General features: G+C 34.3%; 1 long non-coding RNA gene across 6 annotated transcripts in view; it reads left to right on the plus strand.

Moving 5' to 3' along the window:
- Positions 1-19,092, plus strand: part of LOC141554735 (uncharacterized) — a 983,981-nt gene that overhangs the window by 690,190 nt on the left and 274,699 nt on the right. For 5 of the 6 annotated variants that reach the window (XR_012485934.1, XR_012485929.1, XR_012485931.1 and 2 more), the window contains 3 exons: positions 2,205-2,268; positions 5,154-5,307; positions 8,310-8,482. This is a non-coding gene — a long non-coding RNA (uncharacterized LOC141554735). The remainder of the gene's footprint in view (positions 1-2,204; positions 2,269-5,153; positions 5,308-8,309; positions 8,483-19,092) is intronic. The other variant, XR_012485933.1, reaches the window with a different exon arrangement.

Consider the following 19,092-nt stretch of genomic DNA (forward strand, 5'->3'; position numbering starts at 1 on the left):
TACCAACTACTGGTAATAATCAAATAATACTTAAAATGTCAAGTAGATCCATGCACCATTGTTAGGTGCTTGAGACACAAAGATGGAAATTACCATTCACAAATCTCCAAGAATTTTGTGGACCTTTATAATTATGTCTTAAATGAGATTTGGTCTATAAAGACTTTCTTTTTTTTTAATTTTTATTACTATATTTTGTTTTTATATTATATTCATATATCGATATCTATGTAGGTATATAGAGAAATATTAACACATCTATATCTCCTTTCCTTCCCCTTTTCTCAGAGAGCCATCTCCTGTTATAAAGAATAAAATATAGGAGAGAGGTAATGAATAAAAACAAACACAGTGACTAGGTTGGTGGGGCAAGGCCTGGTACTGGGGATATTAAAGCTAGTGTATAAGCTGAATAGGAGTTCTTAACTGCAGCCACTTGGATGTTCACACCAACTCCAACACTAATAGTATGAGCCCCTAAGGAGAGGATAGTCTGTATAGGGAGGAATGAACCAGTACAGGCCAAACACAGAGGAGATCAAACTTCAAGGCTTTGATAGTAGTATATTTTGACAAATTAATGGCCATTGTTCTCCCAGTCTGGGAAAAATAAGGAGCTCCTGTCTCAAAACAACAACAATAATAATAACAACAAAATAAAGTACTTTAGGAAAATTAATTAATATTTCAACTGAATATAATAGTATGTGCAACATTATGAAGATTTAGTCCCCCATCTCTGCAAAGAAGGAGGGGTTCATTTTTCCTACCTCTTCTTTGGAATTAAGCATGGCCACTATAATTCCATGATGTTCAATTCTGTTATTGTTGTTATTATTTATTTCCATTTATACTGTCATAATCATTGGTATTTCACTTTGTATCAATTTATATGTCTTCCCTTTAGAAAGTTCTAATGGATACAATACTGTTATATTGAATAAGAGATATACAACACAATTTATAGTGATACTCTTTATCAGGATAGGAAGTAAATTCTGCATCACTTGTAAATGATAATTCAATATAAATGACTCAAACTTTTGGCTGAGATGTTGGTCATCCATTGTTAATTCTTAAAAACAAAAAAAAAGCAAAATGACTGAATCAGTGGCTTCTTGATTTCACCTTTCACTTCAAGGATGCTATCTGTGATAATATAATGTTGGTAAAAACCTACATCATCACATCACATTTCCCCCTTAGAAAAGTATTTCATATACTATATATATATATATATATATACATATATATATGTATATATGTATGTATATATATATATTTATATTATCTGGATATATACATACATGAATGGATAAATGTGTATATTTAATGTATAATAAATACATATATTAGCAGCTAGGTGATGTGGGGGACATAATGCCAGGCCTGGAGTTAGGAAGACTCATTTTCCTGAGTTCAAATCTGGCTCAGATATTTAATAGTTGTGTACTCTTGAAAGTGACTGTGCAAGTCACTTAACCCTATGTGCCTTAGTTTTCTTCTCTATAAAATGAGCTGGAGAAGGAAATGAAAACCACTTTAGTATTTTTCTCAAGAAAACTCAGGGGTTGATAAAGAACCAGATATGACTGAAAAAAGCAAACAAGAACAACAAAAAATCTATCTAGAAGTATACAGACATCGATGTATATAAATATATAATATATACGTAAATAAAAATATATAGATGTCTATATATACATATAGTGTGCATAATTATATACATACATATATGTATGTATATATATAATTATATACATATACACACTTATGTGTATGTGTATATATAGTTTATACATATTTTCTTAAAGAAAGAAAATTGGCGTTTGTTTTTCTTTATAATTTTCAAAAGATTTACTGGAGTACTGAGAAATTATATGACTTGTTGAGGGTTAGAAATCCAATATGTATTTTAAAAATAATATTTAAACTCTTGTCCTTATTCTGTGATTGTTTCAAATCTTCTATCTCCTCCTGCTTCTCTAACCTTATATACTGATTAAATTCCTCCATATTTCTTCCTAGTTCATATGTAATACTTAGCTTCTTTGTTCATTTTCTCTTCTAGAAATGGTTGGACAAATTCTGCTTACATAGTTTTAACTAGCAGTTATTTTGAATGTTCGCAACCTCTTTAAGAGGATGGTGAAGATTCATATGTCCTTATTCTTTACCCTTCCCCGCCTACTTTTTCCCCATAGAAACGGAGAATTCTTCAAATCCCAAAGTGAAACAACTCCAGAAGTTGACAAGCTCCACACTTTCGTAACTATGAGCATTGGTCCAAAGATGGATGCCAAAGTCCTTTAAATATGGGAACTTCAGAAGTCCTTGTTGACATCATTCTAAGATCTCTCTGTGTGAGGTGCTATCAGGGAGCTTGCAGGGCATTCATCAGAATCAAGCTGATGCAAGCATGAATACTCACAGGAAAGGGCCCTTTTATTCTGAAAACTGCTGAAGGCTGGAAAAGGGGCTAATTTATTTAAATTAGCACTCTAAGTGTCAAGCCCCATAGTTTCTGGAAGGAGCTGACAACTATGGGTTAAAGAAAGTTTTTCTCAAATTTACAAATGAACCACTGCAAGGCTGAAAGTTAACCCGGAAAATCAGAGTTACTTAGAAGTAATCACTACTGGTGTTGACACAGACATTGGAAAATAACCGTTTTCTGCTATTAAGCTTTTAAATGTCAGCAAATGGCAGTTTGGTAGATCATTTGCTAATAATGATTAAATTTCTCATTAAAATGTTTCCTTCATTATTCTTCAGGTAGAAATGTGTAATTCGATGATTGTTACATCAATTATACTTAAAAAGCTCATTAAAATACTGAAATATTATCTCTCGTAGCCAGAGTACTTTAAGAGTACTGCACTAATTACAAAAGGAATAAACTCTTGTAATATCACCATTTGAATTGATGCTTTATAAATTCTTAATGTAAAGCTAACATGTAAAGTTTAAATCAAATATATAGATCCAATAAAACAAACCCTTTTTAATCTTGTTTTACTTTGGAAAGGGTTCTGATTATTGTAATTAAATAATGCATGATATAATAAAGATCTAGAGTATGTGATTATTTCATTGGCAATTGAATATTGGTGCTTTCTTTTATGCAAGCAATGTATCACAGGCCATATGCATCAAACACTAAAATATTGATACAATTACACCTAGCCTGCTTGGACCAATAAAAAAAAAATCGGTGACATGACTCTGCCGATGATACGAGGACATTTTGAAATCCTTGTTAAATTTTAATATTCTGATGTGCAGGGTTATGCTAATTCTGCTAAGAAATAACATCCCCAAGATCCACTGTTCGGCTTTTTATTTCTGTGATCCTACAAATCCAGCTTCACCCAGCACAGCTAACAAGTAGTGTGTATTTCTGTGCATTTGGCCATTCTCTGGGAGAAAGATGAAAAGACCATCAGTTGTTGAGGTTTGTCTTTGTTTTTCTGTAAAGAAAGAAAATATTTCATGCTTGGCGATTGCAAGCTAATTTTCATATTGATTAGTTTTAACATTACCTTTAAAAAAACTGTTTTTACATTAAAAATATTAGATCTATTTTCTAGAAAAAGAGGAGTAGGGAAGTAGTTTCCTGATAGCTATTGGATTCTTGTGGTTCTGGCTGGATTTGCTACTAACCTATGGTTGTCTAAGGACCTTCCCAAAAGTAATTGGATATTAGGGATTTCTACCTGAAGTTTGTGTGTGTCTGTGTGTGTATGATTTTATTTAAAGCTTCCTATAATTCCATCATATAGAAAATCAGGCCTATTACCAAACATCTGATTTATGTTTTAGGTGATCAATCACCTTAGATCTAGTTATAATGTATCAATACTGAAGTTGTGACATTATGACTGGTGAGGACAACATATGAGATATGATCATTTTTATGTTTATTCACACATTGGTTAAAAAGAAACAGGGACACACAGTAGGCTCTTAATACATAATTGGTGAGTTGAATTCAAGATTTCAGATTTGACTTTGACAGTTAAATTGACTGATGGAGATAGTCAATGTGCTTTTAGGCACCTAGCTTAATTATAGCTTTTGATCTTCTCTATGATTTCATTAATCAGGGGATATACCATGGCAGGAAATGCAATTGCCTTCTTTGGACCAATATCTGAATGGAGAAAAGCAGATTAGTTTCTGATTTAGAGTTTTGTCACTTATTCTCCTTTGTGACACTTCATTGGATGATCAGGTAAACTCTGGATGGAAAAGTCATGTATTACATTCTCTTTTGAAAGATAGTTTAGGCATAATGTAGAAGAAATAGTGTAATGGGGAGAGTTTGAACATGCTAAGAAAAGATGGGAAAAAAAGTTGAATCTATTAAGTGGATTTACATAGCATTTTGAAACTCTAGAACAAATAGCTTTGTAAGTTCCAATCTTCACCTTTCCTTCAAGTGACTGTAGCCCTCCTTTTAACAATGTCATGTGTATTTTTCCCCCTCTTTTCCTATATGGATAAGAAGTAATGTCTGGCTATGATATAACACAGTTGATCATCATGAATGTCTATAGGTTGTCATATTTATGTTCTTCTGTTTAGCTTAAATCGTACTCTGGTTCTAATAGCAAACAGTCCAGTTACAATAGACTAGCAATGCAAGGCATCTGCTCAATTCAGATAAATAAGACCAATGTGTTTGAAGGGCAAAGTTTCAGTCCAACTGGCTTACTATTTCATTTGGAGATGAATACAAGAAATAATAATACAAGAAAAAGGAATCTTTTGCTAATTGATTAAATATCTCATAATTGAATTAGGAAAGGAAAGAGGTACTTGGTGTATATTCACCATTTCACCTATTTTTTATATCCTCCTTTATAAGATTATAAGAAGGAACTATGATTGTTGCTTTTTCCTAAATTACAAAGCTGTTTGATCATTTGAGATATTCTGTGCTATGATTTGTATATTGTTATCATTGTCTAGGCCTTGAAAGCCATTTTTGGGGTGTAGGCTGTGTATATATGTATAGCTGGAACAAGGGAAAAGTAATTTCACATTGTACTGGTATATTAGTAATGTGATTTTTAAAAGCCTCATTTTCCTGCTTGGTCTTTGTTATATTCCTTTTTTTTTTTTTTTTTTTTTTTTTTTTAATCTCTAAGATATTCCAAATGAGCCAAAGTTCAAAGTTGGTTCCCACCAAGTATCTGTGCTATAGTGGACCGGAGAATCCTTGGACCAAATCACAGAGAGATGTGATTTAGGAAAGTTCAGAAAGCAGTGGGTTGCAGCACCTTGATAACCAGTGAGGAAATGGTAATTAAAATTTCTGTTTTCTAGCTAAAGGAGCAATGGGTCCTCTAAGTGAGCAGCTTACATACACTGCTTTGCCTCCTGTATGAAGTAGCTGATTTAGTCAGAAAGGTGACAGTTAAGACTGGTTGCAGGAGGAATTTTTGCATCTTTGCAGTGACTTTTTTCCCCGATTTTACCATAGCGGCTGTCCATCACAGTTGTTATGTATGCAGGCTGAGTGAGCCCGCAGGGGATGCTAGTTATTTACACTCTTTTTCAAGCTTCGAAGCTGTTATAATCATTCGCTGTCAACTTTGTGCTGACACTGAATTTTACTTTGTGTTTTTTTATGCTCGGTTTGGGTCTCAAATCCTGGCATCCATACCCTACACTGTAATTCTATGGGTGACTGAGCTGACCAGCACTCTACAGTATTACTAACAGAGCCCTGGAAACCTGCTCCATATGGAGATTGCAGGATTTGTTGATTGTGGACAGTAAACAAAGTCCTGGGGCTTTCTGCTTTTATCCTGGTGGTGGCCCTCAGGAATAAACTGTGTACTGGGTTTCATCTCATTGCATTTTCATCTTTAAAAACATGTAAATATCAGTTTCATTTGCCCCCAAGTTGTAAAGTTAGAACAGGCAAACTTTCCCCCTGCCTAGCACAGTGTGATTTCCAGGCTTAGCTGCACTTCTTCAGGCCCTTGTGCAAAGGACAGCCTTTTTGATCTCTTCCTCCCCATCACCATTTGCTTAACAGGGATTTGCATACATGACAGAAAGGGCTAAAGCTGCCATCTCAATAGCAAGAATGGTGAGCCTCTAGGAACAAATTGGCAAGGCAGTGCGGTAGACACTCCAGAGAAAGTGTATTTGGTGGGTGAGACATCCCTTTGGACTTCAGAAGAGGGAATTTGCATGCCCAGATGTATGTAAATGGGCTGGGTCTCAGTCATGCAGTGAATAAACACCTTTCCCTTACATGTGAATAACAGCCTTCCCATTATGCACAGGGCCTTAAACCTTTAATGATAGAGCACAGGATGATTTCTGCACGTTTAAAATGGACGATGTTACCATGCACCATACCGATTCCAATATGAAAATTTCATGTGCGTGGGGGCCCAAAGGGAGTGATCCACAAAATGATATGACCCTATTCTTAACTGGACTTGAAATAAAGCTGGTCAAGGAGCTTGTGTGCTTGGCCAATGTAATAAAGTAGACAAATAATTACTGAGCAAATCAAACACACTTACACCTCAGATGATTTTGAAATATTATCTATAATCGGGCACTTCTGTGCTAGGAGGAAAGGTTAATAAAGTAATTTAAAAAAGATTGTGTGGAGTATTACAGAAACAGAAGAGGACTGGTGATCATAATTGTTAATCTCCTGAAACACCAGTTCTATATTGCACAAGGCATATATTTTAGTATATATCCTTATTGTGTATTCCACTTATTATTATATTATCCTATCTAATTATTCTTTATAAAAAATCTTATTTTATCTTTTCCCCCCTACAAATAACATTGATAGGATTTCTCCAGCAGAGTGCCAATAGGTAAGTTATTCTAAGGATAGAGAGAGAAGATTAATATCTTTGACAATTATTTTTCTTGTATATACACCAAGAATTGTTCAATACAGGGGAAGATGCTAGATAATCATTCATTTAAAAAAAAAAAAAAACACAAACACAACAACCTTTTATTTTTGTCCTCCCTGGAAAAATCTAGGGTTGGCTTAAAATGCCCAATATGGTGTTGTTTGTATGGTTTTTGGACTGGTTTGTGACTTCAGAATATAGAATTAGAGAAAGAAGACAATTTGGAGACAACCAATTTGAATCTTTATTTTAAAGATATAAAACAGAGTGAGGTAAATGACTCACCTCCAGGTCCATGTCTTCTAATATCTGTATTTAAACCATGATTTTATTCCCAGCCCTTTATCTACTGTGATATTCTGTCTCCCTCTGATCTGGGAAATGAAGGAAATTTGGGGCCACTTAGTATTTGCTTGGGAAAACTGGATGCTCATGGCGGAGATCATGGAGGAGACTTTGTGGTCCAGTGCAGAACGTGCCAGATTTGGAAGCAGAGGCCCTGGCTTCAAATCCTCCCTCTGCCCTTTACTATTTGAGAGTCTCAACATCCCTATGACTCAGTTTCTTCTATTGCTAAATGAGAGGGCCAGAGTAGATGACCTTGGCCATTCCTTCCACCCCTAGAATCACTGATCCAGTGAGTACTGAAGGCTGCTGATGAACTTTTATCATTTTGTTGAAAAATTTTTAATGCATTTTATAATTTCGAGGACAGTTCAGAAATGGTCCTAATAATATATTTTAGTTGATTGAGATAAGATGTAGAAAAATATATACCAATTATCTTAACAATCAAATAATTTGTAATTAAATGAATCTTCTACTTGACCTTGCTGCCTCCTCTAGCTATCATTCCCTTTCTCTCCTTTTTACTTCCAAATTCTGGAAGAATTGGTTTATATTCCTACCCCTTGGACCCTTGTTCTCTTTTAAATTTTAAAATCTGTCTGCTGTTATAAAGATCCTGGGCATATGCTGTATTGTACTCTCAGAGAGTCCATCAAACCTAATAGCCTAATGGGTCTGAAGGTTAGTTTGACCAGGACTGTGTCAGTCACATATGGACAGCTTAGAGTTATTGTATACTATTTGCTGAAGTGGATAGAATGCTAGAAGTGGAGTCAAGAAAATCTGAGTTCAAATGCAGCTTCAGATACTAGTTGTATAACTGTGGGCAAGTCTCTTTCAAATCTGCCTAAGTTAAAATCAGAATAATGAATATGGGAATTAAAGGAGTAAAATGCTTTACAAACTTTAAAGTGCTACATATATTCTAACCAATTTTGTTATTATTTGTCCTTTGTATATATTACAGCAATATTTTTTATTTTATATTTTGTAATCTTAATTTATTTCCCCTAAAAGACTTTATTATGTTGTTTTGATTTTTTTTTCCCCTTTTCTTAGAAATAACCAACTTCTGTCTCAAAAGGGAAGAAATGATGTCTGCTCTTCATCTAGGAAAGGAAAATCTAGACAAAAACAAGTACTCTGGTACTCAAAGAGAGAGAGAGAGAGGTGAGAGAGAAAGAAAGGACTGCCTGGCTAACAGCTCTGGAATGCCTAAAGGACAATCTCAGGTGAGATTCGGATTGGAGACTCACTGGTTTTCCTTCTGGACTTTTCTCTTTTGTTTTTGTTTTTCCTTTTTAAATAAAATATAATAGAAGTATGCAAGTAAATTTCATTCATGACTGCACTTTACCAAACTAGGTGGATACTGATGACTTACTGGAATCTTATATTGATTGGATTTGAATGGTTTGTTTTATATACAACTGAATTAGTCTCTTAATTCCTTCTGATTAAAACTATTGTGAGATGATCTAGACAAAGTTTCATTGTTTTGTGGTGTCTTTGGGGGTTTTCTTGTCAAAGACACAGGTTTGCCATTTTCTTCTCCAGCTCATTTTACAACTGAGGAAACTGAGGCAAACAGGATTTAGTGACTTACCTGGGGTCACTAAGTATCTCAGATGAGATTTAAACTCATGTCCTGACTGTAGGGCTGTCATCTTATATACTGTATCACCAGATAAAGCTGGAAGATTTCTTATAAAATCAGTCTTTGTATTTATCTATAGGAGAAGATTAACAGTAGATAATACTATAGGACAACAAATCCATCAGGTGCTCCTTCCAGTGTTATAGTAATTATTAAGTCATGTCTGACTCTTTGTTGATGCGATTTAGGATTTTCTTAGCAAATATAGTGGAGTTATAATAGTTTGCCATTTCCTTCTTCAGATCATTTTACAGAAGGAAAGCAAGAGGATGAAATGAATTGCCCAGTCAGCTAGTATGTGTCTAAAGCCATCAGGTACCCGATGTCATGGTGCTCTTCCAAAGATAAACAAGAATAATTATTCCTAATGCACTTAAAAAAAAAAAAAAAAGCAAAATAGAATCTTGGGATCCCTCAAACAATGTGGACTTTGGGAAAACTGCTTCATTTTGCTGAATATATCAATTCATCTCTAGTCACTTAGAAATGGTGTCTCATTGCTATTGAGTGATTTCACATTCAATGCAGAATTTTGCTATTTCATCCTGAGAGGTATTTGGGGATTTGTCCTTGTTATTTCTCTAACCTTGACATAGGATGGTGTTCCCCAGGTGACTTTATATCCAGATTTTCTTTTGAACTTTTTTTTTTTTTTTTTTTTTTTTTTTCTGGAAGCAAAAACAGGGCTTAGAGTTCTTGGCAACAACAATGGCAAAATTCCAATACTGGGTGAAAGCAAGTATTTTCAGGAAATTGACCAAATCAACAATGTCTTCTTCCTCTCCATCCCCCACTTTCTTCCAGAGAGAGAAAATTGCCATTTAATTTTTTTTTCAAACATGAGCATTCCAGGTATGATTATTAGGCTATAGTCACAAGCCACATAAGTTGGTGGCAATGTTGTGTTATTTTTGTTTTGGTTTGTTTTTGTTTTGGGGCTTTTTTTGTTTGTTTGTTTTGTTTTGGTTTTGGTTTTGGTTTTTTGTTTTTATACTATGGGTGAGAATCTGGCCCAATGCCTTTGATCACTGAAAAAAGTTCAAGTCAGGAACAAAATGCATGACACGTTTCATTGAAAGCATGGCTTTTCTCTGGATTTGACAGCCGAAATGAGTTGTTTCCTACCTTCTCCTGTGATCAATACCAAATCCCTATAGAGATTTGGATGCCTTTCATGAGAAGAAATCACCCACCAGGGGTGGGAGTTGGGGGAGGGGGAATTGAGGGAGTTGTAGTTTGATAAAGGAAACCAAGTAAAGGAAAAAAAAAAAAAAAAAAGAAACCTCTCTTGCTTTCTCTTATTCCTGAAACTGCTATCATATCCCTTGCCCTGCTGTTATAATTGATGCTTCTAGGGCCACTGCAGCAATCCCATCTAGCTATCCTACTTTGGGACCTGAAGCTCATGCAGGATCTGCCATGTGATTAACTTGGTGGGTGAAGGAAGAATTTAACGGGCATGTTATAATCCACACCCACATTCTCAGCTGGACTATGAATCCAAATTAAAACCCTGAAATGCAATGGTCCTGGGTCTGGAAGGTTGATTTCTAAAGAAAAGGACCTGAGCCACACATGGCTATAAATAGGCTGATGCAATCCATGTGTGACCCTGGGAAATAGTCTTTCCTCTTTCAACCAGTTTCTTTCTTTCTTTCTTTCTTTCTTTCTTTCTTTCTTTCTTTCTTTCTTTCTTTCTTTCTTTCTTTCTTTCTTTCTTTCTTTCTTTCTTTCTTTCTTTCTTTCTTTCTTTCTTTCTTTCTTTCTTTCTTTCTTTCTTTCTTTCTTTCTTTCTTTCTTTCTTTCTTTCTTTCTTCCTTCCTTCCTTCCTTCCTTCCTTCCTTCCTTCCTTCCTTCCTTCCTTCCTTCCTTCCTTCCTTCCTTCCTTCCTTCCTTCCTTCCTTCCTTCCTTCCTTCCTTCCTTCCTTCCTTTCTTCCTTCCTTCCTTCCTTCCTTCCTTCCCTCCCTCCCTCCCTCCTTCCTTCCTTTCCTTCTTTCTTTCTTTCTTTCTTCTTTTTTCCTTTCTTCTTTTTTCCTTCCATGATATGATTTTTTATTCTTAGTAGTATTTTTAAAATGTATTATATTTCCCCTAAATGTTTAGTTGGGGCTATTCTATAGGTAGATGTTTTTCCTTGTTTTCAAGACCAACATCTGCTATTACACTATTCAATTTTCTCATCTTTACATTTCTACACCAAGGTTAGAGTTTTCTTATAACCTTTTTTAGATCTAAAGAATATAGAAAGGGGGAAACACACATCATAACACTTGTTGTATGGGCTTTCCATAATTAAGGTCAGAGCAGAAAACCATCTAACTTTTTTTTTTTTTTTCCAGAAGAGAACAAAATTTCACACCATGAATATCTTGGATTCAATAGACAGAACAGGTTAGAAAAGTAATATAGTTATGGTAATTACTTTCATCTGGCAAAATATTTCAGTCAGCAATGACTAGCAATAAAATAAAATGATCACCCTTAGTATATCTATTACAAAAACAATTGTCTAAAATAAAAATGGTTTAAAATACCCACTGGAATATAAAATATCAATACAAGACTCCTCTCTCTCTCTCTCTCTCTCTCTCTCTCTCTCTCTCTCTCTCTCTCTCTCTCTCTCTCTCTCTCTGTCTCTCTCTCTCTCTCTCTCTGTCTCTCTCTCTCTCTCTCTCTCTCTCTCTGTCTCTCTCTCTATGTCTCTCTCTGTCTCTCTCTCTCTCTCTGTCTCTCTCTCTGTGTCTATCTGTCTGTCTGTCTGTCTCAGTCTCTCTCTCTGTCTTTCTGTCTCTGTCTCTCTATTCTGTCTGTGTCTGTCTCTCCCTCTCTCTTTGTCTCCCCCCTACACTCTTTTGTGACATCCAAGATTTATTATGATCTCTATAGATTTTAGTATCAAGACAATTTACTTAAAGTTTAAGGTGTCTTTCCAAACACTGAAAGAAAAAAATATTTCAATTAATGATTTATACACAAAGAGAATTCTATAGCTCTCATCTTTCTATTTTTAAATGAGTTTTCTTTTAGCTTTTAGGTTTTATAGAAATCACTTATATCCTCCTTAAAAGAGATTCCTCTTCTTCTTCTTCTTCTTCTTCTTTTTTTTTAATATAAATATAGTGAATTCGAAACACCATTAATCCAGTAGTAATATCATCTGATAGTAGTTAATCCCTTCTTAGGCATGGCTTTACTTGGGCCTTTAGAATATAAAAATGTGCTTTTACTCTTAGGCATTTTATTTAAGCATCAATCAGTTCTTAATGCTTAATTGTCTTCAGTAAAAGACCACCAAGCAAAATGAATACTGTCTTCAAAGGTATTTCCTTGGGAGTCTTATTACATTCTTTAGCCAGTTATTTTGTATTCTAAGGTTATGGATCAAGGGCAGTCCCATGCCTGTGGTTTGGACTTGGCTATCTGTTGTGACAGGATGATGCAGGCCCGCTGGAAGATCCTAATCTGTCAGAGGAAGTCTATTAAGTTCAAGCCCCTAAGCTGTCTCAGCCAAATCAGTGATACCAAAGTTACATTTGTTTTTGTGATGACCATTCATTTGGTCAAATGAAGAAATTGCTAGTGTGGTCTCTGTGGCTCCAGGGCCAAAATCTGTGAATGTCACGTATCTTTTGGCCTCTCTGCTTTCCCTGAGACATTACTGAGAATACCATCATGAGGGGAAAAATATCATCATTTTTATTGCAGCTGTTTATAAGTCACCTTGATCAAAAAAAAAAAAAAAAAGTGGCAAAAGAGAGATAATAGGGAGTGATTTTTCTCTTTGAAGAACAATAAAGTTGGAAAACCCTCGGCCTGTCCTGGGAAAGATTGAGGGCTAAAAGTTGGACAAGAGACCTGACTTAGTTGCTCAATCTTGTATCCTTGCTAAAACTTTTAACCTATAAACTCCTTAACTTTGTCCTGTTTTGTCAAAGCTTTGGATCTGGTAAAGTCAAGAAATTCACTGAAGCAGCATGGTATGGTGGAAAGATTGGAAGTTCAAAAACCTAGACTCAAATCCCAGCTTTCAGTGACTCATCAACCTTGAATCTCAGTCTCTTTGTCTATTAAATGAGTCCATTAGATTAGATGATCTCAGAGATCCTTTCCAATTCTAAATTAATAATTTGATTATTATCTTAATAAATATTTATGAAACTCCAGATATGTTTAATAATAATAATAAACCATAATAATAATTAATAAATCTATGTGATAATATCATATTATATATCTTATAATCAGGAGTTGGGTTTAAACTTTGGTTCTGAAATGCATTAACTATGGAACCACTGACAAATCACTTAGCCCCTTCAACAAAACATATCCAATTCTTAGTGACTACATTTGGGCAAAGACACTGGACTGAGTGATTTGCCATTTCCTTCTCCAATTCATTTTACAGATGAGTAACTGAGACAAATAGGATTGAATGATTTACCAAGTTCACACAGCTAATAAGTTTCTGAGGCTATCTGAGTTCCTGATTCCAAGCCCAGTATCTCATCCATTGCCACCAAGCTGACCTATACACTTAGCATCTACTTAGCCTTAGCAAGACTAGTTGGTTAAAATAAAAGACCAGTAGATTTTTACTTCAAACTAAGCCTCAGTTTACACACCTAGAAAACGAGAATAATAAAGAAAAATAGCCAAATTAAGTTATTACAAAAAAATTACTTTATTATTTATATATTTGTTACCATATTTTTAAGAGAGCTATATTCCCTACTATATTTTACCTCTAAGACCTTTTCAGAGAAAAATCTCTTTTAATAAACAAAAGGGGAAAAAATTTCAGGAAAGTAGCCAATATAATGAAACAAACGCTGAAAAAACCCCACTTCTTCAGAAAAGTAAAGGGAGGTTTATTCTCATAGAAAGCTAAGTACTATAACCACATAATCTAAAATTGCAATAGACAAGTAATTATCATTAACTGATAAATATTAAGTTCTCAAGCTTTAGAATGATACCATACTTGTAGAAGTTTGGTAACAATTCAGTGTGCTAAGTTGACTAAACTTCAGTCACTTTGATCTTATAAGTGATCTGTTTTCCATTGTCTCATTGTGACTATTTTGTCATTTTCTGACACAAGGATAACTTCTATCTGGTTAATTTTCATCTTCTTCATATAGATGAATTTAGATTCTAGTTGTCTTAGTCCTCCAATGACATTCTTTTCCCACCATAACCTTCTTTCTCATCTCATTACATACTATGGTTTAACACCCAGTGAAATAAAAGGCCCAAGAAAGCATCTGGGAGCATTAAATGGGAAAAGATTTATTTGCTAATTGTTTGGAAACTAGAAGAGAGTGTAGGAATATTGGTGTTTAAATTTGACCTCTTCTCACACTGTTGTATTGTTACTAGATATATGACAAAATAAATTACATGGATGGCTTAGTTTCCTTGGACAAATATATATGAAAATCTATATTTACAAAATGATAAGTTATGAATGGTAACTTTTCAAAAGTAGTCATCATAAGATTCTTTTAAATTGGGAGCTCTCTTGAATTAGTAAGATAAGAATTTGCTATACCAAAAAAATTGACTCCTGCCTAGGCATATTTAAAGAACAAGAGGAAGTCAGATGATTTTTGGTATATCCTTTATGCAAGAATTATGGAAATATATAGACTTGAATTGCAATGATTGAGAGGTTATGGATGTGTTGTGAAATGCACCCATGGAACAATTACTTTTGTTGATAAACTCATAGACATATTACTGAAAAAAAGACAACGAGGCTTGTCTTCTAAATTCCAAAGTTGGGAAGAGGCATATTTGGACCTTATCTAAAGAAAACCTTAACAATTATAGCTATCCCAAACTGCAGTAGACTGCCTTGAGTGTTAGTCTAGTTCTACCTTTAACTAGACTTTTTTATTAAAAAGTTGGATGATTCAGTATTTTGTGAACTAAATGTATCATGAAGACCCTTTCTAAACAGAAAATGTGTTCAAATAATTGTGCTGACATATGTACAGAAGGATAATAGATTGAGGCATAGATGTACATATGCATAGATGTATATATATTTGTGTAAATATCAATAGATAAATAGATAGATAGATAGATTGTATTTCCCAAGAATAAATAAAAACAGATTTAGATGGGGGGAAAATTAAAGTAGATAAAAAAGTTTCTATTTAAGATTAGAAAGCAAGACAGCCAATTATGTGTGAATATGAGTAAAGACAGACATTTTTTCTGACTTTAAAAATCAATTAATTTATTTTAATACACATTGCTTTATGAATCATTATGGGAGAGAAAAATCAGAACGAAATGGAAAAACCATGAGAGAAAAAAACAGAAAAAGAAGTGAACATAGCATGTGTTGATTTATATTCAATCTCTATAATTCTTTTTCTGCACGCAGATGGCATTTTCTGCCCAAAGATTATTGGAATTCCTTTGGATCACTGAACGACTGAGAAGAATCAAGTCTTTCATAGTTGATTATCACACATTCTTACTGTTCTTGTGTTCAATGTATTCCTATTCCTGCTTGTTTCCCTCACCATCAATTCATGTAAATCCTTTTGAGCCTTTTTATAATCAGCTTCTTCATAATTTTTTATATTCCAATTATCAATAATATTACCAATACTACCAAAAATTGCCAATATTACCAATAATATTCCATTACCTTCATGTTCTACAACTTATTCAGCCATTCCCTAATTAATGGGCTTCTACTCCTTTTCCAATTATTTGTTATCACAAAAAGAGCTGCTAATTCTTGCAGATGTGAGATACATTTTTAAGAACCTTAATGCCTATAATTACCCAAAGATTCTAATCTTTATACAAAAAAGAGAAGTTGATAAATGATCATGGTAAAGGAAATGGCTATAGAAATCAAGGGATAATATGACACCGTACCATATCAAATGATTGGGAAAATATAAGAGGAAGTAGAGACATTATTGCACAGTATTAGATATCCAGAGAAACAGTTTTATCAGGAGAGAGTTTGGTGTTAGTAAATGCCAAAATGATAGGAGAAAATGACAGTAAAGTTTAAGATGAGAGCAAGTCTATTAATTATAAAGTTTCATACCACAGGATAGGACTCAAGTAGATTAGGAATAAGGAGTAAGCAGCTCAGGTTGGGGAAGAAGGTTTTTGTTCTTTAGTAGCAAAAGTTGCAATATTTTTGGAATGATCCAGACAATTAGGTACTATCAAACCTGAACTAGAATTTGATTACCTTTCTAGTTTCTGCAATAGCTAATTTGTAATACTCCATGTTTATGTTAGTTGTGTTCTGTGGTCCGCTTCTTACTTACTACAGAAGTCCATGAAGTAAGAGAGTTTGTAGATTTATGCTCTAGAAGTCTTCCTAGGTACTTTTTAAATAATGTCGCCTATCTCCTATCAGTTTCAGGGCTGAATTAACAAATTAATGGAAGGATTGGGTACCTCTAGGGTGTTAGTTGGATGTAATAGAAATAAGATGGAGTTTCATTCAGCATGATAACTATATCAGTCAGTTTTAAACAAATAGCAGATCATTAATATCCATATTTCCTAAATATCAAAATAAAAGACACAGTGTGCTAAAACTGAAAGAACATGAAACATTCAAGCAAGAGACCTGAGTCCAAGATCCAATTCCAATATACATCATGTGACCAAGGACAGTTTATTCCATCCAAAGCAATAGCATAGTACAGTTAAAAAAAAAAAAAAAACTATTGTAGCTAAGGGAAGTGGGGGAAAAAAAATCCTAGATTTTGTTTGAAGACTGTCCAAATTCTGACTTCTGATTGCTTTTGGCTTGTCTAAGTTTCTTTCTTAATCTAAAAAAAAAAAAAAAAAATGGAAATGTTGGATTATGTGATTTCTAAGCTTCCTTTCAGTTTTAAATCCTACAAACTATGACACTTCCTAAGCCTCAGTTTTCTCATCTGTAAAAGAAGGAAAATTATACTCATATTATCTATCTTGCAAGAATAATGAAAGGAAAGATTCGTGCAGATAGTAAAGCACAATTGAAATGTGTGTTATCATGATTATTATCCTATAGCTTTTTATGGAATTTTCCCCTATGAATTACTTGATTCCAACATCTGTTTGCCACTGGAATCCTGGGAATAATGTCTTTAACCAGCCAGCTTGGATGCTCCTCTCTTTCTCCTGTTAGCCTCTGCTAATATGATATGATATTGGCAATTATCGCTAATTTCTTTAACTAGATGAAGCAGCCTAATATGCTGAATAAAGAACTGGCCTCAGAACCAGGAAAAGCTTAGTTCAAGCCCCTGTCAAGCTCATATTGACCATGTGAACCATGTAAGTCACTTAAGTTTTTAGCATGGGGAAGCAGAAGGAAGAAAGGAAGGAAGGAAAGAAGAAAAGAAGAAAGGAAGGTTGGGAGGGAGGGAGAGAAGGAAAGAAAGAAGAAGGGATGGAATAAAGGAAGAAGGAATATAGAAAGAAAGGGAGGGAAGGAAGAAGGGAGGAAAGGAGAGAAGGAAAGAAAAAAGGAGAGAGAAAATAATAGAGAGAAAGAGAAGGAGGGAAGAAAGGAAGAAAATGACAGAGAAGGAACAAGGGAAGAAAGAAGGGAGGAAGAGGGAAAGAAGGAGAGACGGAAAGAACAAGGAAAGAGACAGAGGGAGGGAGGAAAGAATGAAAGCAAAAAGGGGAAAAGGAAGGGATCAATAGAGGAAGGAAATAATGAAAGGAGAGAGAAGAGAAAGGAAGGGAGAAAGGATGAAAGGAAGGGAAGAAAAAAGGAAATAAGCATTTATGAAATATTTTCTGTGTCAGACACTGTACTATACTAAATTACTGTTCAAATACTATTTCATTTGATTCTCATAACCACCCTGGGAAATAGGTACTATTATTATCACCATTTTAGGTTGAGAGAAACTGAGACAAAGATAGGTTATTATTTATCCTGGACCACACAGCCATGTCTGAATCTGGTTTCAAACTCAGGTCTTCTCATTCCATGACTAGCATTATGTTATGTGGATAACCAAAAAAAAAAAAAGAAAAGAAAAAGAAAGAAAGAAATCTCATCTGATAATGAAATTTACAATTTATACAACTCACTAAAATGATAGTTGCACCAGAGAGTTTCCTTATCCATGACTGTCCTATATTAATAAAATCCCATATTAATAAAAATAATAATCCCTATCATTGTTTAGCTAGATATGAACCCGATTATCCTCAGGATATACTAAAAAGGACAGAGAGTCTGGAATGAGATACTGAAAAATCAATTTCTATACTCCTTTGACATTATATTACATGCTGGGTTAGCTAGAGTTTGTATATACTCACATCTATCCCAAAAAAAACTTCATTGAAGAAATCATAGATTTGACTAGGATGGGAGACAAGTAAGATGATGAGCAAGTAGGGATTAGGCAATTTTGTTTCTTGGAGGGTTTGTTTGGTGCAGGAGCAATCCTAGAAAAGACCCCTCAAGTAGAAGATTTTTCATCCAGATAAAATTGGACCCTGAAGGGGTATCTAAAGAGGTATAAAAAGAGTTGTGAGGTGGGCACAAAAAATGAAATTGTAACCTTCTTTTTGCTAACCACATGCTCAGGAAAAGAAAAAGAAATCAAGATTTCCTCTTTTTCTTCTTTCCCACTTCAGAATTCTGGTTTATAGTACTAACATTATAATACATTTGTACTAAGAGGTTATATAGAGTTTTATGGACTAGACAGAACTGAGCCACAATATGTAACACTTTATATGGAGAAACACATCAAGTTCTGAACAACAGACTGAGTTTTGAGAATAACTGGCTTATAAATTGAGCCTGCCTATATAGTAATGTTTAAATTATACTAATATATCAACAGAAGTATTGAAATTGAAGTATACATAAGTGTACTCCATTAAAGACCTATTCTGATGCCCCATGGTGGGAGGTAACTTTGGTTTTAAAACTCTGGCAAAAAATCACAAAGTCTGGAAGGTTTTTTTTTTTTTAATAGCTTTTGATTTACCAGATATATGCATGGGTAATTTTACAGCATTGACAATTGCCAAGCCTTTTGTTCCAATTTTATCCCTCCTTCCCCCCACCCCCTCCCTGATGGTAGGTTGATCAATACATGTTAAATATGTTAAAATATAAATTAAATACGATATATGTCTACATGTCTATACACTTATTTTGCTGTACAAAAAGA

This window comes from Sminthopsis crassicaudata, chromosome 2 (assembly GCF_048593235.1).
Source record: "Sminthopsis crassicaudata isolate SCR6 chromosome 2, ASM4859323v1, whole genome shotgun sequence".
In the NCBI taxonomy this organism is placed as follows: Eukaryota; Metazoa; Chordata; class Mammalia; order Dasyuromorphia; family Dasyuridae; genus Sminthopsis; species Sminthopsis crassicaudata.